The sequence below is a fragment of the Hibiscus syriacus genome, unplaced genomic scaffold (assembly GCF_006381635.1).
Source record: "Hibiscus syriacus cultivar Baekdansim isolate YM2019G1 unplaced genomic scaffold, ASM638163v2 tig00001478_pilon, whole genome shotgun sequence".
NCBI classification, from domain to species: Eukaryota; Viridiplantae; Streptophyta; class Magnoliopsida; order Malvales; family Malvaceae; genus Hibiscus; species Hibiscus syriacus.
In genome coordinates this window covers 3,766,120-3,773,916 of record NW_024061874.1, presented here as the reverse complement: position 1 = coordinate 3,773,916, position 7,797 = coordinate 3,766,120, and positions in this window count along the sequence as shown.

Sequence of the window (7,797 nt, the reverse complement as noted above, 5' to 3'; positions counted from 1 at the left end):
ATACTCAAGAAGAAGGAATAGATTTTGATGAAACATATGCTCCCGTAGCTAGTATGGAAGCAATTAGAATGTTGTTGGCATTTGCATGTTTCAATGAATTTAAATTATACCAAATGGATATTAAAAATTCATTTTAAATGGTTTTATAAAAGAATAAGTATATGTGGAACAACCTCATGGTTTTGAAGATTCAAAATTTCCATATCATGTTTTTAAATTGACAAAAGCACTATATGGTTTAAAACAAGCTCCTAGAGCTTAGTATGAAAGATTGTCAAATTTTTTAATTGAAAAAGGTTTTTCAAAAGGGAAGGTTGACACTACATTGTATTTTAAATGAAAAGGTAAAGATTTATTAGTAGTTCAAATTTATGTTGATGATATAATATTTGGTTCTATAATGATGCTCTTTGCTAAGAATTTTTGAAGCTAATGCAAGGTGAATTTGAGATGAGCATGATGGGGGAGCTTTCATTTTTCTTGGGGCTCCAAATCAAGAAAATGAAAGAAGGCATCTTCATCAATCAAACAAAGTACATTAAAAATATGCTCAAAAAGTTTGGATTGGAGAATGTAAAACCTCAAGCCACTCCAATGAGTTCATCTACAAAGCTTGACAAATATGAATAAGGTAAATGTGTTGATGTTATTTATAGGTCAACGATTAGTTCTTTGCTTTATCTAACTGCAAGTAAATCGAACATTATGTTTAGTGTTTGGTTATGTGCTAGATTTCAATCATGCCCTAAGGAATCACATCTACAAGCCATTAAAAAATCTTTAGATACCTTAAGGATACTTCTAATATAGGACTTTGGTATCTTAGAGACTCTAGCTTTAGCTTGCATGCCTTTTCGGATGTGGATTATGGAGGATGCAAAATAGATAGAAAAAGCACCTTCAGTACTTGTCAATTCCTAGGAAATATACTAATTTCTTGGTTTTCAAATAAGCAAAATAGTGTTACATTATCTACCACTAAAGCGGAATACATTTCAGTCGGTAGTTGTTGCGCACAAGTTTTATGGATGAGACAACAACTTTTAGACTATGGAATTGAAGTAGGTACCATTCCTATCAAGTGTGAAAATACTAGTGCTATTTGTCTCACTAAAAATCTCATCCAACACTCTAGAACTAAGCACATTGAAATTAGACATCATTTCATTAGAGATCATGTCACAAAGGGAGATGTAGTTCTAGAATTTGTAGATATTTTGCATCAATTAGCCGATATTTTTACAAAACCTTGGGATAAAGAAAGATTTTGGACTTAGGAGAGAATTAGGTTTAACCAACCTACCTTGATTTTATGTTTAAAATAATTTTAGCCCTTTTAATGATTAAGGAAAAATGCATGTAAAAATAACATTTTTGAATGCCTTCTATGCTAATAGTTAGGGGGAGTTTATGATCTTTAGTGAAAATTAATAATATGTTCAAATTAGGCTTAAGTTTGATTTTATTGATTGAACATAATTAAGTTTTGTAGTATGAGTTACCAATACCACTAGAGTTGATTAACTTTGCATACAAAGTGTTTAAATGAAGATTTTTGACCATTTTGTGCACTTGGTATCGATACTGGTCACCCAGTACCGATACTACTCTTGTTAGATATCGATACTACTAGCATAGTATCGATACTGCTTCAAGAGGTATCGATACTGTTCTTAACAGTACTGATACTGCTTCAATGGGTATCGATACCCTGATATCGATACTACGTGAAAATGCCTTGAAGTATCGATACTCCTCGAGGAGTACTGATACTACCTATCGGGTTTAGGCTATAAATCCCTAAAAATAACATCATTTTGCCTAAATTCTCAAAACATAAACTCACGTCGTTCCTTCCTTTTCTCTACCTAAATCTCCATATTGCCTTATTCCATCGATTACAAGTCGGAATTCAATCTTTTTTCAACTCTTAATCCTTCCAATATCATCAAAATCGTGCAATCAACAACACATCTCTCTCAAATCCAATTTTTCAAGTAAATTTTTCTAAAACACTATTTTATTGATTATTGAACGTAGGACTAGTTTTAGATAGTTCTAGTTCAAATTAGTGATCGGACATTTCGTAGATTATAGTTTTACACTAGAATCTACAAATAATTTCATCAAAAACATAATTTTTCTAATTTTTTTGAATTTTAAAATTATATTGTTTTAATGAAAACTATACATATTATGATTTTCAAACTTAGTTTTCAAAATAGTTTTCAAATTTGCCCATTAGACACTAGTGTTAGAGAACCTTGAATTTAAGGACTCATATTGAGTTTTGGGATTAATTGTGTTGCATACATATGTTGTTTAATTGCAGGTATCACATCCTATTCCGATTTCTTGAACCATGTCTCAATCTCATAAATGTCCTAGGTCTAGTCGATCAAACCAACCACAAAAACCACCTCCAATTCCACCTCAAAATCCAAATCCAAACGAACCCGAAATGACTATTCTCAATTCATGTTTTAACGAACCTAACCATAGGGGTCTTTACACTAGGTACGCTAACCATTTCGAGTCATACAACATTCGGGAAGAGCGTATCCCATCCTTACAAGCCATAGTAGAAATGAAATTTAAATATCTCCGTACCCTCCAAGCGTGGAAGTTTTATAATTTGTTTAAATTCAAACCTATTATCTATCAACAACTCATACACATATTCTATTCCAATGCCGTTTGCATACAAAACGAGTCCCAAACAACTACTGAAAGTATTCGGTCCTATCTCTTGGGCCAATACATTAACATAGACTCGGATTATATAGATGCACCCTTTGGATTAGATAATCAAGGGTTAGATAATGAGAGAGATTTAGTATCATCACTTTATGAAGTCAAGTCGTGTGCGAGTGTTTTAAATTACCAAGAAAGTTTCCTTCATCTTATGATCTCTTAGTGGTTTAGACCATCCGGAGGAAAATACTCTATTTTTAGAGCTCTTGACTTATGGTGGATACATTGTATCCAACAAAATAAGAAAATAAATCTCCCTTAATTATCTTTGGGGAACTTGTAGAAATTGTAAACAACATTCCTTCAAAACGAGTTGAAACCTTAGTTTATGGTTGTCTACTAAGTAGCATGTTCATCAAAGTCAGTCTTAAGGTAGACCTAGACATAGACATCCCTTTGAACACTGAAATTAATCTTAAATCTTTATGAAAATGGGGATGGAGTGGAGACAAGAATACTTGGATTCGCTCAATGCAGAAAACCCCCGTTGCTAGCTCTTCACTAGCTGCTCCGGCTCCAGCTCCGGCTCAAGAGCTTGAAGATCTCTTACGGGATGTCGACAATCCCGTAAACCAGACTGACGATAAGCTAACCAGGCAAGAGAGTCTGATGCCTTCATATTTTTAATCATTCATGGAGACATTCGACTTGAGGTTTGCATCCCTAGAGTCCCAACTCACTGCTCAACATCTAGAGTAACAACGGGAAAATCAAGCACTCAACGAATCGATGATCTTGCATGAGATGTGGCTAAGATACAAGCACATCTATCTCCTCCCGATCCTCCGATGGATGATTGACCTTATCTTGCTAGTTTTCTTAGGTTGAACTATATTTATGAACCTATGCATTGTTTTAACATTTTGATGGATTTGGTTGTTTAACATATTTGAATATTGGGTTGTTTGGATGTTTTGTGTGTTTTGGATATTTATTAGTATTTTTTAACTTAATTGAATGTTTATTTCATTAGTTCATGCACCTATACATATTAGAAATATTATGACCAATCCTTATTGCATATTGTTTATGAATATTAATTATATGGACTAATGGATAATATTTCTTTTGGCTTGATCTTAGCAGCTATATATATTTATATAAATGTATTAATTGGCTATTTTGTTTAAAATTTTATAGAGTCCTTTTGGTTTAACAAAAAAGTGGGAGAAATCTTATAGTAAGGAGAGTAATTTTTTCAAAGTGGTTTTTTCAAAAGAAAATCTTAAAATTTCTAAAATGTTTTATTATATCAAAAAGGGAGATATTGTTTAAAACATTTTGATATTTCGATATAACAAATAAATATTTTAATGAATTTTAAGATTTCATATTTGATTCAATTATTCGAATAATACAAATATTACTCCAAGTTTTCAAATATCAATTTTTACTCCTTACTAAATGAAAATTTGAGATTTATACTTTAAATATTTTTGAAACAATTGTTATAAAGTATTTTGAACCATATAAAGGCGGGATGGCTAAAGTGGAGGGCCGCTACTGGAGTTTTGTGTGACAAGAAGGTGCCTCTTAAACTTAAGGGAAAAATTTATAGAATGGCAATAAGACCTGCTCTGTTGTATGGATCAGAATGTTGGGCAACCAAGAAGGATCATGTAAGGAGGATAGAGGCCGCAGAAATGAGAATGCTTCGATGGACATGCGGTAGGACTCTGTGGGATATGACAACAAACTCTGCTATTAGGATGTCCTTGGGGGTGGTGCCTGTTTCCAAAAAATTGAGGGAGGGAAGACTACGGTGGTTTGGGCATGTTCTTAGGCGACCACCGTCGGATGCGGTCAGGAGGGTAGAGTCGATTACAGTCGACGGTTCCAGAAGGAGAGGACGACCAAGGCAGAAGTGGGAAGACTGCTTGAGATCTGATTTGATGGATTTAGCCCTTACAGAGGACATGACCTCTAATAGGAAATTATGGAGACTTAAGACTAGGGTAGTCGAGTAGTGTGGGTCACATCTCTAGGGTGTATCATCTCTGTCTTCTTTTAATATCTTTGTAGTAATTTCCATGACTTCTACTTTTTATACGTTTCTGTTATTCGTATTTATGAAGGCTTAGAACTGGGCTTGCTATCGTAGACTTCTGTGTATCATTCTCTTCACTTTTAAATTTAGTCGGGTCTTACGTTTCTGTCTATATGCAGAGATTTTTTCGCAGGGGTTTATTTGCAGGGATTATTGCCTATTACAAACGCGCATATGATATTAATGACTGCATATGAATACTGTTCAACTATATATTCATGTATTTATTTATATATGCATTGCATTTTATTTATATTTTTAATTTTCTGACTGCCGGAGGTCTTCCACGGAAGCTACTCTCAACCTGGCGTTGGGGGCAGCCTACTATCCTACCTCCCCCTTACCCCATTGCATATGGGAATTGAGTTTTGTTGTTGTTGTTGTTGTATTTTGAACCATAATCGAGTCAAAATTGAGTTTTAAATAGGGTAGTACTGATACTGCCTTAACAGTATCGATACTCCCAAAAATCGAAGCCAATTTGGGTATCGATACCATATACGGTACTGATACCCTTATATATAGTAGTACCGATACCATAGCCAATAGTACCGATACTACCCCTTTGTTTTTGACTCCGAGAAATAACAGAATGCAAATAGAGTAATTTTTTCAAAGTGATTTTTTCAAAAGAAAATCTTAAAATTTCTAAACTGTTTTGTTATATAAAAAAGGAAGAGATTGTTGAAAGCATTTTGATATTTCAATATAACAAATAAATATGTTAATGAATTTTAAGATTTTATATTAGATTCAAATTTTATATTCGATTCAATTATTAGAATATTACAAATATTACTCCAAGTTTTCAAATATCAATTTTTACTCCTTACTAAATGAAAATTTGAGATTTATACTTTAAATATTTTTGAAACAATTTCTACAAAGTATTTCGAACCATAATTGAGTAAAAATTGAGTTTTAAATAGGGTAGTATTGATATTGCCTTAACAGTATCGATACCCCAAAACATCGAGGCCAATTTTGGTACGGATACCCTACACGATACCGATACCCTTATATATAGTAGTACCGATACCATAGCCAACGGTACCGATACTACCCCTTTGTTTTTGACTCTGAGAAATAACCGAATGCAAATAGGGTATTGATACCATGATCAGTATCGATACTCCTTTACATAGCAGTATCGATACTCCCTGGCCAGTATCGATACCGTTGGTTTGCAAAAGTCGAAATATTTGAATTTTATATAGGTAGTATTGATACCCCTATGAAGGAGTACCGATACCCATACGCTCCCAGCAGACTTTTCAAGTGGATTTCACACTACAACTGCTCTATTGACTCCATGATCATCCCCAACGTCTAGAATTGATCTGAGGTGTATTTAAACAAGTCTTGAAGCCATTGGTGAAAATGAATTGAAAAAAGAAACAAGAGAGAAAGCCTTAAACATCAAATTTGAGCAATTCAACCCAACATCCATTCAATATTCATTTTTCTTTCAAGAACATAATTTGTGCTCAATTGTATTCATATTTTAGTGTTATTTATTTGTTCTAAAATTGTGCAAACATCTTACCTTGTGAGGTTTTTGTGTAAGTTTGTAAAGTTTGTAATTTTCTCTTTGAGAAGAGGGTGTCTTAAGAATTTGGGGTATAATTCTTGAGGGAGTTGTAAGGTTACTCTTTGTCTTCAAAAGAAAGACAAATTAGTGAATTTGTGGAAAATCCTTAGTGTTGATAGCTAAGGTAATAGACGTAGACTTTGGTTGAGAAAGTTGAACCACTCTAAATAGTTGTGCAAATTATTTCTATTTTCTGTCAAAACTTCCACCAAAATTTTAGTTGCCAATTCACCACCTCTTGGCTATTTCATCTGATCGATTAACTCAACAAAAATATGTGTTATAATAACTCAGTATTAATATTTTAGTATATAAACTATGAATTTTATTTACTTTTAAATAATTAAAATAAATTATTAAGTAATAACTTATTTTTAAGGGTGTTAATATTAAATTATTAAAATAAAATATAAATACATAATTGAGTGGAGCTCATGCATTAATAGGAGTAAAATTATAATTTGCTTCCAAACACAAAGTTAAAAATGAAAAAGCCAGAAATCTAACTTTTTTTCGGTTGATTTGAAACCACCACAATTTTTTCATCTTTTACCGGTGTTATATTGATTTTGCAGTTACAATTGACTTTTTAGCTAAAATTGCTTTTAGAAAATTACTCCAACGAGGCCTAAGTCAGTTCAATAAGTTAACTATAATTGTTGATTCAATTTTTAGGGACTAAAACAAGTTAATTGATTGATTATCGTTATAAATTTCATAAATGATCTAATCAATTTTAATTACGTCTAAAATACGTATTATCTTTTTAATATATATATATAAGTTTAAGCAAAGTTCAAATAGACTTTTATTTATATTTCATTTCCTCATACTCAAAAAATAAAATTATCGATTCAAGATATCAAATTAACTCAATTAGGGTGGTTAAGATTAAAAAGCTCGATTAATAGGTTAAAAATATAATATTAACCGATCAAATTGATATATTTTGATTTTAACCAAGAGTCTATTGTTCTAGAAACCTAAAGAAATAGTACAAAATAATCGTAAGGATAAACTAGATGTTTAGTACTATAACTATCAAATTTTGTTTCATTTTGGTCACCTAATATTTTTTTTTTCAAAACCACACATAACATTACATTTTAGTTTCATTTTGATCATTCTTCGTTAAAAATTTAGTGTAATTATTGATGTAACATTTTTTAATAATGACGTGATATTACTTTATAGTGGTACATCAGTATCATTGTTAATTATTTAATAGTAGGCGACCAAAATGAAATAAAAATATAACATTAGGTATGATTTTGAAATAAAAAATAATTAGAAAACTAAAATTGAACAAAAGTGGTAGTTGAGATACTAAACATATGTTTACCCTAGTTTTAAATTTATCCGCGTAAGTGATAGCTTTCGGCAGTTTGAGAAGACCAAAACCGCG